General features: G+C 42.1%; 1 protein-coding gene across 1 annotated transcript in view; it reads right to left on the minus strand.

Annotated features, from left to right (window-relative positions):
- Positions 1 to 16,064, minus strand: part of HTR1E (5-hydroxytryptamine receptor 1E) — a 65,881-nt gene extending 49,817 nt beyond the window's left edge. Inside the window, exon 1 of the mRNA XM_037013655.2 lies at positions 15,590 to 16,064. The gene's annotated coding sequence lies outside the window, so the exon portion shown is untranslated. The remainder of the gene's footprint in view (positions 1 to 15,589) is intronic.
- Between the last annotated feature and the right edge of the window lie 410 nt (positions 16,065 to 16,474).

Below are 16,474 nucleotides of genomic sequence, written 5' to 3' on the forward strand. Positions count from 1 at the left end.
ATGAAGAAGAAATTATGAGTTTCTCAACAATTATATGAAAGGATATTTGCCAATGCCTGGCTGTATCTAGTTTCTATTTTATTTTCTGGTTCTTGTGCCAGTAGTCAGTCTGGGGCCCCAAAAATACTGTGTGCCACTTAAAACCCAGCTGACATTTTTATTGTGTTACTGCATTCATACTATTAGAAGAAAAATATTTTTTTTCATTATGCAGGGTATATTTACATAGACATACTTATTTTTTCTTCCAGTGCATTGAATTTTGAATATATTCTTCATCGACCAATAATTCATTCTTGGGAATTAAAATAAATAAATATCAGTTAATACATAAACATGTTTTGTATGAGGCACATTATCATTAGTTTAAAATGTTATTATCTGCTTAACAACTAATGCTCCTCTTTTTCCCTAGTGGTAAATCTTCCTGGAGTTCATAAATCAATAATAGCTACAGGTATTCACATAGGAAATGACACTAATTAAAAAAGTTGCATCTTTTAAGGAAAAAAGCCTTATCGGTTTAGAGTTGATGATATGTGGAGGCTTTCAAAAGTCTAGTTTGAAAATAAGGCTACTTAAATTTATTTCTTACTTTGGAATCTAGGCAAAAAGAATTTAAAAGCTCTTCATGAAAAGAAAAACACGTATTTCAAAGGCTGGGTTGGTGAAATACACAGGGGCTGATAAAGAGATTTCAAGTTAGCTTGTTCAGTGTAGACAACTAGACAGTGTACCCAACACCACCACTGGGAGGAAATAAGCTGTATTAGTGATCCTCATTAACCAAGTTAACCCTTGAATTGGCTAATTTTGTCTGTGCTATCAGCATCATGAAGACCTGACTACGATGAGGATTCATTACGAAATCTGAAAGAATGTCAATAGTACTATTAAGGTTGTCATGATGAGAGCTGGGCAATGAGCCACTGAACTGTCCTGCCCAAATGAGTGCTGAAAAACCTAGTAAAATTGGTGAGAAGTCATCAAAGATGAACCTTGCTGTGCTACCTGAGGGGATGGTCACCCCTGATGAGAATGGGTGCAGTTCAATTTCAGTGTGGAAGAATAAGTTTGAAACAATTCTCCCAACTTCAACACTGTTACAGATTTTTGATTTACTCCAACACCCTGTCAGAGAGTTTTATACCTAAGAGGCATTGTATACAGATGCTGACCCAACTTACTGAGGACCAGAAAGTCTTGATAATTTTCCCATGGTTACAAAATAATTCAATAACACTTCAGAACCAATGAGAAAGCAGCTCTCTCATTATTTGAGTGCCAATTTTGCTGTAGGCGCTATGCTCCAGCATTGCATACGCTTTCCCACTTGGAGTCTGACAAGTTCATGAGGTTTGTATTACCATCATTGCGTGACATTATTATGCTCATTTTACTGATGAGGAAAGGAAGGCTGAGGGTAGCTAAGTAGCTTGCTCAGTGCCAGGCAGCCAAGAAAGGACATGGCTCTTTGAACTCTGATCTGACTTTTCCAAAGCTCCAGGCCAGGGTGCCTCCCACCAGGTCGACATTCCTTCATGGTCTGCATCTCCGGCAGGACTTTATAAGGCCTTACGGAAAAGCGCCGTATGCCAAGAAGAGTTTCTACTTTAATGACAGGCAATGGAGCTATGGGAAAAATTCTTTTTAATAATAGAATTTAAAAGGCAGTCTAGACTTGAATAGTATGACTTTAAATACTAGGTAACATGTACTTTTCCAAGTAAGATAGTGGTATTTTGTTACAATTCAAAGGAATGACCTGACTTTTTATACTTAACAGTGACAAGGAATTTGAACATAATATTCTTATTTAGAAAATGTTTTATTCACTGTGCATTTACATTTTAGACTAATTCTCAGTGGAAAATTTCACCAGGCAGCTGTGTATTCATTTGCCATATGCCACATTCTTTCTGAGCCAGACATGATGGAATCTGATTTCCGTATGGGAGAGACCAGCTGCCTCCCCCAGTAAACACGTTTACCCAGCGCTCAGTACATAATGGGAGCCGCTGAGAGCAGAATGATTCAAGCATTCCCCAGGAGCAACAGGTTTAGTGGGAAGGTATATTTTACTTGAAAAGCTGAGAAAGGTACCAAGGACTTCTTTTTCAGGCACTTGTTATAGTAGAAATTACAACAAAATGTATCTTGATTTTAATAAAAATTAAATCAAGCAATGTAACAATAAATGTAATTGAATTTGTTATAATAAAAGGTATTCAGTTAGAAGCTGTAATAACCTACAGACCTAACAAGAGGGTCTGGCAGCTACTAGTAACATAAACTTATTTTGTAGACTCCAGACCTCTGTCAATAATGCTTTTGATAGAAATCTTCAACTATGTGGACAGAAACCCCCCTCAAAACTGAATGCTTAAATCTCTGTCATAAAGATACTGGCATGGTAACATTTGAGAAAGTGCACTGAGCAGAAAAGAGAGAAGCCATAAGTTTAAATTACAGCTTGGCCAATAAATCTCAGCATGAGTGAAAATACATCCTCCTGTGTCTCACTTTCCACCTTCAAAATAACAATGGCCACAGCAGGGGTGCACTTACATGGTGCCAGGCTCTGTCTTAAACACATTTCACATATTAACTTATTTAATCCTTCAAAAGCCCTATGGAGTAACGTTTGCATTTTCCTCATTGTAGCGGTAGGGAAGCTGAGGCGGGCAAATGTTGAAATTTTTCCTCAGTTACACAGTGAGCAATGGACTTTGGTTACAGCTCCAGAAGCTGTCTTAACCCCAACTCATAAAGTTATAAAGTAGGGACTTACACTATCTTAAGCACAACACAACTTCATCAGTTGAGGGTATAAACTCTCTAGATTAATGAAGATTCTTTCAAACACAAAATGCTTACAAAATCCTCTCCGTATGCCAAAAAGGGAATGTATTTGCTCATCAAACTTGTATGAAGTTTGAATCAGGGTGAATCAGGCACAGGTGGATCTAGAAACACAAACAGGAGAATCAATAATCTATCTCTATTTCTTCTTTCTTCCATTAAGGTTTAACCTTAGGAGGCTCTCGCCTTATATCAGGTCCCTGCACTTCTAGGCATAAAAACCTCAAATCTCCAAAGCCAGTATATTTACAATGCCTTGATGGCGCCAGTAAACCCCTCAACTGAGTATCATTGATTCTAATTGGTCGTTTCTAGATCATGGACTATCCCCAAACCAATCACAGTGGCCAGGAAAACAAGATGTTGTGATTAGGCTGAGTCATATGTAACTCTTGGAGTAAAAGTTGTATATGGATTGAGAGTGAAGAGGTATGGTTCCTTAAGAAAATCAGGGCACTATTACTGGAGGGATGCATGCTGGATAGGCAAAAAGTGATAGATGGCCACCTCTGTTAGAATGCTGCTTTGGCAATTTCTCACACTAAAGCCTATACGTGTCTACCAGTGAGGGGTGGGGATGGTGAGCAGGTAAGGGGTAAGAGAAGGCTATGGGGTGTCATATAAATACTATCCACTCTTATATTAACAAATCTCATTGTCCTTTAATGACCTCAAGGAGTCCTTTGCTATAGAACTTCTACTAAAATTATCAGGATAATACTGGACAGAGGTTTATGTAAAAAAACTTATTTTCACACTATATAGTATTTCAAAAAAATGGTGGAATCCTTAAAGTCCAATAGTAATGACTGGTTAAATGTTAGGATATATCTCTGTCATAGATTATTATATCCTTACTAGAAATGATGTTTTTAAATAATATTTAACTACATGTGAAATTATTAAAGGTACAATGTTAACTGGAGAAAAGTAGGATACAAAAATTACATAGTATGCTTCTAATTTTTATACTAGAAAAGAAACACCTACTTTCTATCTATCTGGAGGATACCTATCTAGGGCCAGAAAAATGAAAATCAATAGTGGCTATCTCTTAGTGCTGGGAATATGATAATTTAAATTATCTTCTGTATAATTGTCTATATTTCTATATTTTCTACAATGAATATGTAAAACACTTATGAGCAGGGAGAAAAAAAAACCCTTAGAGGTTAGACTTGACTCATTTTGTACTTGCTAAATTTGTGTCAGTGTGCAGTGAGAGAAGAAATGTAGAGAGCACAAGAATCAAACATAACACACTCTTTGAGATAACCAATATTTGGTCATATTTGCCTACTTCAAAAGGCTGTTTCATTGCTCTTTCTTTAACAACTGTAAGGCTTGATTACCTGCTTAGAAGAATATTTACACAGGTGTGCCCAATTCTAGAGTGCTTGATATAATGTCAGGAAACTCATGCTAATCAGCTAAAGATGATTTTTATTACAAAAGTTATACTTATATCACAATATCACATGTGCATTGCAAAATTCCACTGTGGGAACCCTCTCTGTGCATTTAAATTATGGGTTTGTTTCCAAAGATTCTATTTGCATCCACTTTTCAGGACAGCATAACTAATGTGCAAAGCCAGATAAGATTAAGCCATACAAAATTATTGAAAAAATTGGGAGTAGCTGGATTTGATACATAGATTTAAAACATGACTGATACAAATCACATCTGTTTTACTCTATTGTGAACAAATGACCAAGATGCAGTAGCTGAAATATATCATCAGCTTTATCATTATCACCATTGTCACCACTGTCATCGTATCATCTCATTTCTTTAGGTTTCAGTGGATTTTAATATATATTTTACCTGGTAGGGCCATAGAACTAGGCATAAAACAAATAAATGGTTTTTCCAAAGTCATTCACAGAGCAGGGTGTGGAATTCAAATCTCTTAATCCCTGGTTTATTGTTTTTATATTACCACCTGTAATTTGAAACTAGATGCTCAATTTTAATAAAGCTAATAAAATTTTGATTTTCATGGAACTTTACATTTTACAAATTTCTTTTACATAGATTATCTAATTTCAGTCTAAGAACAATACCATGACATAGTACTAGCAGCTGATACCAAATTGAGTTCTTATAAAACAGCTTTTCCTGCATTATCATACTGTAGTAGGCAGCCTTAAGGTGGCTGCAATGATCCATTCCTCCTGGTATTCATGCCCTGTGTAAACTCCTCCCCTTGAGTATGGGCTGGAACTAGTGATATGCTTCTAACGAATGGATATAGCAGAAGTGATGGGATGTCACCTCTGCGATGAGGTCGCAAGGAGACTGTGGTTTCCATTTTGGAATCTCTCCCTCTCAGCCCGTGCTCTGGGGAAAGCAAGCTGCAACATCTGACAGAAGCAGGCTGTGCTGGTAATAGCCCTCTAGAAAGGTCCATGTGACAGTGAAACAGTGTCCAGGTAACAGCCAGACAGAATCAGAGGCTTGTCAACAGCTGTATGAGTGAGTTTGAAAGCCTCTCTTCCCCCAGTTGAGCCTTGAGGTGTCTGCAGTCCTGACTGACATGTTGACTGCAGCCTCCTGAGAAAACTGAGCCAGAGGAGCCGCTAAACTGTGCTCAGATTCCTGATCCACATAAACCATGAGATAGCAGAAGTCTGTTGTTTTAAGCCACTAGGTTTTGGAGTAATTTATTATGCAGCAGTACATAACTAATACATATTTTTAATTGTCATAATAGCCCTATGAGGGAGTACTATAATGCAAGCTCCATCTAACAAATGAGGAAATTAAGGTTTAGAGAGGTGCAGTGATTTTCCAGAAAGCAAGAAGTTAACAGGTGGCAGAGCTGGGATTGGACTCTGGCTTGCTGGCAACAGAGCTTGAGCTCCACACTGAATTACCCCCTAGAAGACAGACATGACGCAGTTTGGCTTAACAGCAAATAATGTAAAGGATGAATTCTAACAGCAGACTTCGATTTGAAAAACTTCCTAAAAGGAGGCTAAGGTAGACAGGGAGGGTATTATTATCCTGTTGTAGTGATGACAAACTGGGTGGCCCACGGGGCCTGGAGGCTAGGATATTGACCCAGCCCCTCTGAACCTTTACCTCTGCTCAACGTCTTTCAGCCTTAGCTTGATGCTCATTTTTATTAAATAGGCAAACCATATGCTACACGTATGACATATTTTACTGTAATAACAGTAATGTGTAGCAATCCTAACAATAATATGGAATCATCTGTTATTAATTGAAATGCATGCTGATGTTATATATGCCTGAGAAAGAGGCACTCCGTATGTTCAAAGCAATGTGAGAGATTATCGAAAGTCAGTGGGACCTGGCTGTCCCCTCTTTGGTATAAAGGTGTAGATTGCCATGGATGTGCTGTAGAAAGTTGCTCCATCTGCATCAGGGGGGCATTGTCTTTGATACCAAGCTGAAAAACGGATCAAGTCTGTGAGCACTGAGACTCCTGTTTCCTCTAAAGTCATTTCTCATCCCTTCTTGGTAAGATGCCTCATTTATATGTAAGTCCCCAAACCCTGGGGTCAGTGCCTTTTGGTCTTCCAGTGCCTTGGGCATTAAGTAAGGCTTCAGGTGGCGTTAGAAGCAGGCTTATTATGTCACAGGAAGGATGAGGAGATTGCATTGCTGTATCAGTTTAGAATCTACGAAATAAAATATGCTTGCCAATATGAATGTATCTTGTAAATTTATTTACAGATTGCTGATTACTAATAAATGTCGTATTTAATGCTTAAAAAAAATTTTTTTTGAGCATCTGTGTAAGGAATTAGGTTCAGAGGGACAGAGTGGGCAGAAAGATAAAACAATTCAAATGAAAACATAATGAAAGAGGAGACCCTGCTTCTCAACCTGAATGTTTATTTAAATTATGCTGGACTATATGGTAGGAGAGTATTTATGGATTACTAAATGTCAAATTCTCATGCCAGGTGACAAAAATTTCTTTGAGGAGGGTAGCAATCAGTATTAAAATTTACACTATGTAATAAAGTTTTAAGATGTGAGCTAATTAAGTGAGTACGCTGTTCTTGCTCCTTTATAGTAAGTAACGCAGGAGAGAATTAATTACAATACCACACGGTGCTCAGAAATCACAGAACGATAAACATTACAGAATGTATAAGGATGACTTTTGGGATGTAGGGTGCTTCCTTGCAGAGTTCTCTTCCTTCATCTTTCATTTCCCATTCTTCTTGGACTCTGATAGAAGAATCTTTTTACATTTCTCAGCCCTGTTTTCTCCCCAGCAATTTGCAAGCTTACTACAAATCCGTACAATGATACTGTTGCTAAGTGGGCAAGCTATTGGCTTTTGTATATTTCTTGGCTTATTCAATCCCTCCACTCTTTTAAATGGCATATTCATTGATTCCTTTGCATTTTCCTGGTAGATAATCACATCATCTATAAACAATAACACAGCTACTGCATGACCAGTATTTATACACTTATAACACCTCTTTTCTATTCTTCTCTTAGTTTCTATTGCATTGATTAGAATATTCAAGTAAGTGTTAAATAATGGTGGTATTAGCCATCTTTGCCTTATCTTGTATAGTGTTTTACTAACAAGCATGCTATTGGTTATTGTTTGAGAAAGAAGTTTATTGTGAAAAACTCTTTCTTTATAGTTTACTAAGAAATTTATTCTTCTATTTCTAATTTGCTAGTTTTTAAAAAAATATTATGACTATATATTGAATTTTGTAAACTTTCAGTAACCTTTGACATTACCATTGGCTCACTGATGTGATATTCTTGGTCATTTGTACGGGCATTTTGCTTTCGCCATAAAAAAGACTCTGGAAATACAGTATTTGTAACATGACAGCAACATGTTTTCCTGCTTAAAGATTATGTGTTTCTAATCAGGACTGTAGTTCTTTAATAGTAAGTTCCCTTATATATTTTTCTGTTTCTTTAGTTGTAACAAAAACATCTAGTTTGTATGCCATGCTAACCCCCATAAGTGTGTGCTAAAAGATATGTGCTACCCAAAGCACAGTTCGCAGATAACCCGCTTGAGCATCGCCCAGCAGTTCGTGAGAAATTCAAATTCCTGGCTTTACCCCACCCTACTGAATAGCAGCTCTGCATGTGGGGACCAGGAATCTGAGGTTTAACATGTTTTCCGAGCGACTCTTCTGCACATTAAGGTTTTAGAATGACCACTACAGAGCATGCAGAAATCTTATAACTTTCTGGGTGCAGAGCAACTGCAAATGGAACTTCAGAGTCACGTCCTGGGATAGTCTCTTCTCCCGCATGTATAAAGGAGGGATTTGTGAGTGGGTTCAGGGACTAGAGAAAGTAGCATCCAAGGGCATTCTCTAGGCTTGAGGACAATCCTGATCTGAGATAACGTTTAGTAATTACAAACGAAACAAAACAAAAACAAACTCTTGCCAACAGGGTTCAGGACAGTGGAACTCAGCCTTGACCCATTTCTCTGTTTCCTACAAGGCCAGCACCACATCCTTCAGCTAAATTTAGGTCCAGATTATTTCTACAACACCCACCCAGGAATAATAATGAAGATGCCTACTATTTCCTCACGGCCTGTGTTGCACTTGACTCCTCTTCACCTTTCACAGTAGGTCTATAAGGCAGGGACTGCCATTCACGTTTCAGAGGTGGGGCAGCTGAGGCACAGAGCAATCAAAGAACTTACTTGAGGTGATAAGAACAAGGTGGGGTGGGGGGAGCATCAGGTTACAATCAGCTGAAGCAAACTGGACAATTAGAGTAAGAACGCTGCCGAAAATTAACACAACAAAGGCCCCCAAAGCAGTGACATTTTCTTAAAAGGCCGTGTTTCTTTTATCCAGATGCTTCTGCAGACTAAAACTACTTCTGAAAGGAAACCAAACTATGGGGGAAAAAAGGAAATAGCACCCAGGAAAGGAAGCAGAAAACAGTGTAGTTCTGACTTTTCTGGGCCATAAACATTTTGTGGAGTGCTTTAAATACAGCTGTGGGAGAGCCGGGAGCCTCAGGCCCTCACTGAAGGCAGAGACAGAATGAATCATGGGTCAGAGGCAGCATCTCAAGCTCAGGAGCATCTGTGTCTGGTGTGAGAGCAGGTGTTTCCCTGGCAGAATCTGCTCTGAGAGGTTCTTCATGCTGACAAGTATCAGCCAGCCCCTTGTCAAAAGTGCAGAGCTTAAAATCCCTTCGCAGGGTACTATGTCACTGAGTTGAATAGGCAGTGACAGTAAGGAGAGGCTTTTCATGAGCAGTTTGTCTGTTATATTTCAGTTGTCATCAAAGTGCAGTTACAAAGGAGCGGTTACAGCCACGTCTTATCTAAGCGTTAAAGACTGGTATTATTAAAGCACACACATCCATGCTGTTCCTTTAGGAACATCTAAAAAGTTCCTACTGAAGACAGTTGGCAGTACACCCTCTCTATCTTATGTGAAGTTCTGTATCAAGGGCCCGTGAATGTGATGGGGATGCCTCCCATCCACTCTGGGCAGTTCGAGTGTAACCTGCTAAATCAGGAGGGAGAAGAGACTAAAGGTGAAATGGCAAGTTATCCACAAGAATTTGTGAACTCTTCAGTGGCCTAGAATCCCGGCTTTAATGAAATGAGTAAACGCACGTCTCAGAGTCGGAAGACAGCTATTTTGTTGGCTCCTCTGTAGCTGGACACCATATACAAAAAACCTCCCGAGATGGACACAGAGATGTGCTGCCCAGATCCCCAAACTGGAATTTTGTCAGGACAGCTTTCAGCTGTCAGCCCCTTCCAGGATATCCTCAACTGCAGATGCTGCCTCTGCCTGGACTGTGCCCTTCCTGGGGCAGCCTGCACTCTGTGCCCGCTGCAAATGGGGATCGGAAAGCCTGCTGCAAAGGGGGGTCGGAAAGCCTGACCCTTTTGGCCCAGCTTAGGATGATTCTGCTGGGCCATTTCAGTGCAGACTCCTCCCGGGGGTGGCTGAGGCTGTTGCTGGGCCCACGTAGCAGCCAGACTCCTCCCTCTGCCCAGTCCTGATTCCTTCCCCAGGAAAACGCTGCACAGTAAACCCATCTGGGAGTGTGTAGAGTCCCCCTGTGACCTGTCCCCAGGGATGCTGCACTTTCCTAGTGATGCAGAGCACACACCGCACGGGCAGCCTGACTGCATCTCAGATGGGGTGGACAGTTCTTCCACCAAGTGTTGGAATCTGCCTCTTGGCACAGTTTGTTAACTGTGACTGTCTTCCTGAACCAAGCAGAACAATGCTAGGCCCTCTACAGTCTAGCTCCTTTATTTCCATCTCTTTCCTGAATTCTGCCTACTTGCAGTCTAAAAGGTAAAGCAAAGTTTTAGCTGTCTCACCATCATCTCCTTTTTTTGTAATTGTGCTGCTGAAAGGGACAAAATTAAAAGGAAAAGCAAATGATTCATAGGTCAACAGTTCAGGAAACATGAATAGTTCACGTTCCTTTTTAGGTGACTACCCATTACAATTTGGGGCATGAAGGGAGCTTTTTTAGGAGTACAGGGCATGGTGGGAGCCAGGGCAGAAACAAAGCGCTTTGTTGCAGAAACACAGATTTGGAGCCTTGGCAATTATTAGAACCTCCTGAGATCCAGCAAACATGGTCTTGTTCATTCTCCTGCGATCTCAGTCTTGGCGAAGGGAAACTATTCACCGGGTCTAGAAACCCGGGAGTTGTCCTGCTGTCCGTATTTTCCTTCACTCCTTATATCCACTTAATCTCTGCAGGTTTTCATCTCCTTCTCCCCAACAGCCCCAGTCCTTCTCATTTCCACGTCTCTCTCTCCGTGCCCACTTCAGCTGCCATGGTTCGGGCTCTCCCACGGTAACTGTCTCCTCGAGAGCCCTTCCCTTCCACTGCATTCTGGAGCCAGAGTGAGCTCTCTGCAACACCAAACTAATTATTGTAGTCAACAGCTTAAAATACTGGAATAAAGCATTGTTTATTATAGCAAAAACCCCAAATGCCCATCAACAGTAGAACGGATAATTAAATTGTGGCATATTCATACAATACAATGTTGTACAACAAAAACAGATGAGCAAGAAGGTGGTATAACCACATGATTCATGAATCTCATGACTATAACACTGAACCAAGTCCCATAAGAGATCATTCTCTACAATCTATGTGTATATAAAACTCAAAATACTCTATGATGTTGGAATGCAGCTTGTGGTTACATGTAAGGAGGAGAGGAGGGTGAAGTACTGACTAGGTGGGGGTAGAAAGGGAACTTACGAAATGGTGATATTCCATTTCTTGCCTGGCTGGGAATTAGTTACGTGGGTTGTTTACTTTGAGAAAACTTGATGAGTTTAACACTAACAATTTGTAAATCTTTTTGGTGTATACATTATTCTTAATAAATGTATTTAAAGATACTATGATGATTCCCGCAAGCCTTCAGGGTAGAGTCCAAATTCATAGGATCCCCTCTCTGATTACCACTCTTCTCAGGCTTTCTCTCTAGTTATTCCCCTTGCGTATGTTCACTTCACTAACTCTGATTTTTTGCAGCTCTCTGAAAAGGACAGAAGGTCAGGTAGCTGGGTGACGAATACAGGTTTTTAATGAATGAATGAATGAATGAATTGTGGGGTTGATACTACTTGCCCTGCAGTGCTTTTGTGAGGACTAGATAAGAGAATACATGCGCAGCTCCTAGTGCAGTTCTTGAAGCATAGGACCTACCCATCATCTGTTCATTCCTTCCTCCTCCCCCACCCCCACCCATGCAGATGGATGGACTTACCATAACTCTGAACATTATTAGGCTGTAGTCACTCTGGGGAGGTATTGCCTACCCATGTCACTATCCACTTGGTGGAGTTTACTTCCAAAAGACACCATTGGCAAGACAATTGGCTTGTCTTCAATTTCCAGGAATACAAATCTTGACACAAAATTGACTTTCTTGGCAAGCTGTCCCAACAAAGCCCATATTTAATGTTTGAATCAGATTCTTCCTAACTCCCTTGTAAATATCACCACATTATCATTATCTGATAAAGGGATAAAGAAGAGCTATGGCTAAGGAAAGACATTTCATGGGGTCCAGGTTACTTTATAGGTAGGTGGCATTATAGGCATTATAGGTAGGTGGGGTCCTTAGAAGGATATGAGTTTTAGAACTGCAAGCTGTTGCTGCTATTGGCAGCTATTTTTCAAAATAATATCTTCTTGCTCTAAAAATGCTTTCCTTCTCATGCCAGATTTTGTAAAGACCTTCCATCTGGCCTGTACTGATAACTAGGATCTCAAGATGCTCATTCCTCTTGCTACTTGTAGTTTAAAATGATCCAGATGTCAAAGCATTGGGTCTTACAGCTTCTTCTAAAGGGTTTTGTCTTCCTAATCCTACAACTGCGTGTGTTGGGAACTGATCAACAAGAGAGGCTCTAACAATGAACCTATTGCGAGTGTTTCACCACCTATGTTTATTTTTCACTTGGCATATCTTAGGGGAACACAGCCATAAAATAAAGCGCTGAAACCTATTAAATCTACTAGGACAAGGATAATTGTGAACCAGGTAATTCACAGTGGGTAAGACAAAAAAAAAAAACAACAACTAAAAATGCAAAATAAAATTAGAATCAAACTGTATTAGGAATAGAATTCTCAAAGATTTTTGCCAGCTGGTTGTGATCCAGGAAGAGACCCAACTGACTTGAATGATCTTTATCATTTCTGGTTCTCAGTTTCTTAATCCACACAATTATGAAAAAGTAGATGTGATACTGATATAAGTCCTTTCTTTCCCAAGAAGACAGACTTTGGTAAGTTGATTCACCTGGGCCCCAAGCTTTAGGGGCCATAGTACTGGTTCTAGAAAATGACTCAGGGAGGAGAAAACAAGAAAGAAGGCAGCTGTGCCAAAGAGCCACTGTCCCACCTGCCCCTTTCCCTCTGCCAGAGCACACCCATCTTCAGTATTTCCTCGAAGAAATGCCGATATGATTTCACAAGTATAACAATGCAGGAGGTGGAGGACAAAAAAAGAATAAAGCATGAGATGCCCAGATTTGCCTCTACCCTGAGATGACCTTGACAATGGATGGTGTGAACAATAAATCCCGATTTGTTTGAAATTTACCTCTTGAGGAGCCTCAAGCTCATTTTCTCACTTAAATAAGCCTATGGAAATAAAGGGACAACCTCCTCATATTACAATATTAGAGTTAGATCTTTTAAAGGGTAGCACAGAAATAAAATTCTAAGAAGAACCACAGAAACATGAAAAAATGAGCTGTGTATAAAGTTAAGGTGTAGGAAGTCAGATGCTTGAGTAATGAGAGGATGACAAGACAGGTCAGGGACTGAGGTTTTCCGCAAATGGATCTACTTTCAGTTTGAAGCCTTGGGATCTCAGTGGTGGGGGAGTAGTATATTGGTAGAGAACAATCTGAGCCAGGTGGGGGACAAGGTGCTGCTATTGATATATCTCACTTTGCTCTCCAATAACAATCTCATCAAACAGCAGGGAATGGGAACATATCACAGTGTCACCTGGACTGGAGATTTTGTCTCTTCATAAATACCACCTCTGGGAAACCCTGACTTGGTTATTATCCTCAAAAGAATAGAAATGTATATTTACATGATTGAGGGTGACCAGGAATCATCAAGGAGAGGCAGGGAGCAAATGTTTTGAAAAGATACCAAAATGGCTAACAAAGGTGGCATCAGGGTGAGCTGTGAAAGAGACAACAGCTCAGGTCTTAATATGTGCTCGAGGGAGTGGCTTGTCCAGGAGCACTTGGCCTAGGAATAGGCCCCGAGTAAAATCACTATGTGCAGGAGAGGAGTGAAAAATAAAATCTTGAGTTCACTACGTTTGTGAGGTCGATTTCTGTGGAATTAAAAAAAATGCCAACTGGTGAATATAAATGGTCAATGTGAATACTTCTTAATATAAAGATAATCTGTGAAGGCTTCACCCTTGGAGATCTTCATGAAAGGGACAATCACTGTCTAAAGGAATATGGACATACCATGGCTCTGAGGACCAGGGTCTTGGCTGCAGTATTTTTGAGCTTCTTGCTGGCTCCACCATTACATGTCTCATTTATACAGAGATCTGTAGTAATCCTTGGTTTCAATAGCCCATTTTGGGTGATGATGACAAAATAGTTAAGTTCTGTCAACAATAATGCATCAAGATTTGAATGCATTTAGCCCTTTAGTGATGAAATATCTAGGCAGAAGTACTCCCACCTCCAGGCAGCAAATGGTTAGTTGTGGAGGTGCTATGCAATTCCAGAGGTGGCAGCATCCTTTGCTTCAACATGATACAGACATTGAGCTGAGTCCCACTTAGGAGAATTGCTTCACTTTCACAGTTCTGTGGTCTGGGACTAAAGTTCTAAAGGGAGGAAAAAGGCAGGCAGGCATATTTTCTGCACTTGCTGAGCGGGTCACAAACACCTCCATTCCTCTATTTGTTGAAGACTGGGTCATCTCATTTAATTCAGCAAGAATACAAGTGCACCAGAAGAGAAGGAAGGCCAGCTCATAATCTTCTTTTTGCATTTCAAATATGCTCCCAGAGAAAGAGGCTGCACCTGGGGCCAGACCCAGGCCTCTGCTTCCTGCCCCACCAGCAGGGTAAGTTAGGGAAGCCCCAGATTCTCAAGTCCGCCCTGGGTGTTTTAAGGTCATGCACATAATATCTGAATGACAAATATATAATCTGGAGCAATATCCACTTCAGACCAAGAGCATACACTGCTTGGAGCTGGGGGTAAAACAAGAATGCTGGGAGAACCCTGAATTATTTGGGAAAAACACCCCTCCCACAACCCATTTGAACGTCTAGTATTCCCCCCTGGACTCGGAGACATTTGGCGCAGGAGACAGAGGACAATGAGGAAGGTTAGGCAGAAGCACCCTAGGATGCTGACTCCCCCTGCCTTATGCTTTTAACTCAAGGACAAGCTATTTAACTCAAGGGTTGAATACAGACAGAGAAACGACGCAGGCAAAAACATGCAAACGTATACATATTTAAACAATGGAAAACCATGTATGATCCTGTGACAGGAGCAAGAACCACATCCATTTAGCATCAATTCCCTTTCGTTTTCACTTCGTAGGGGGCCAGAATTGGGTGGAATTGCAGGATTGGTGGAAATATCTTAAGACTAACTTCCCGTCTTAAAGCGCACTTTCAAGCTTTATTTTGTATTTAAGAAAATGAGTCAGCTCCATCACCTCCTCACCTGGCTTTTTTCTTTATCAGGACTACGCTCATTATTTTCTGAGCGCTGCCGCAACCGTGCAGTCCTCTCTAATCAAAGGTTTTTCAGTTAGCGTTGGCTTTGAAATCACCTCGTCCTCCAGCGGTGCCCGGACTACACCCATTTCCGCGTGATTTCCACTCAAGTTTTTCCCCCAGCATCCTTTCCGCATTTATTTAAGCTCTAAATCCGCCCCAAATCCTTTTGCAAGGAAGCAGGATAAAATTCTTAAACCACAGTTATACACATTGTCGACGCTCAGCTGGTGCACACATCTGGGGCACTGTTTGACCAAGAACGCGTTCCTTACTAAGGTCCAGGGCGCAGGCACAGTGCCCAGCGACCCCAGTGGTCTCCCTCCCGAGCCGCGGCCCGCAGCCTTTGCTCCTCACAGGCGCAAACCTCCCCGCGGCGGAGCTCGAGCCCCGGCTGGGGCGGGGGGAGCGGGGAAGCCGAGGCAGCCCCCGGACGGGCGCGCCCCTCACCTGGTGGACGGTGCGTGCGGCCGCGCCGCACTGGGCGAACTGGCGCGTCCCGCTGGCTCCAGGAGTCTCACTCCGAACCCTCTTTTTCTCCCGAGCTTTATCAAAGCACCACTTCTCGCAGCACCTGGCTCTGGGGTCCGCCGAGCGCTGCCCCTGGAGGGTGCTTGGCCCGCGCCGGTGCCCCCTGGGCTGCGGCGACACAGAGCCGGGAGCGCAGCGCTGCGGGTGGCAGGTGCTGCGTTTCGCCAAGTCTGGGCGCCCCGACTGGGAGAGGAGGCGAGCGAGAGCCGGGAGGAGGAGCAGGAGCAGCAGCAGGAGCAGGGAGGTCTAGGGACCAACCGGCAGGCTGCGGCCACCGGCCACCACTGCACCGAGAAGGGGGTGGGCGGGCTGAGAAGGTGAGCAGGGGTGCCGTGCGGAGGGGGCGGTGGAGGAGAACTTGGGGGTCGGAGCGCCGAGGTGTTTCAGGTCTTGCTTCGGCTGCGAAAGAGAAATTCTGGAGCTGATGGCGCCCTCAGGGCTCCCGGTTGCAAACACTAGAGGGCGCCGCTGCACACGCTACAAAACTGGTTTATGGGGTTGTAGGAGTGGACAAGGGGCCCCTCTGAGCCCTTTGCTGGCGGCAGCCCAGGCAGACCAGGGGCAGTCGGTGCAAGGAGGCAGACCCCACTCTCTTCTTCTGTGGCTCAGCTGGGCTGGGGAGATAGGAAAGAAATAGATGCCAGGTTTGGACTTTGCCTCTCTGGGGCTCCTCCAGGCAAATGCTCTGGAGGTGAAGTACTCAGCTTTCTCCAGGGGAACATCACAGGATGCTTTAAGGAAATGGATGGGCGAAAGGGAATGAGAAAGAAGTGGAGAATAATGGGGTGGGGAAGAGGGGAAGGG

This window comes from Manis javanica, chromosome 13 (genome assembly GCF_040802235.1).
Source record: "Manis javanica isolate MJ-LG chromosome 13, MJ_LKY, whole genome shotgun sequence".
Classification (NCBI taxonomy): Eukaryota; Metazoa; Chordata; class Mammalia; order Pholidota; family Manidae; genus Manis; species Manis javanica.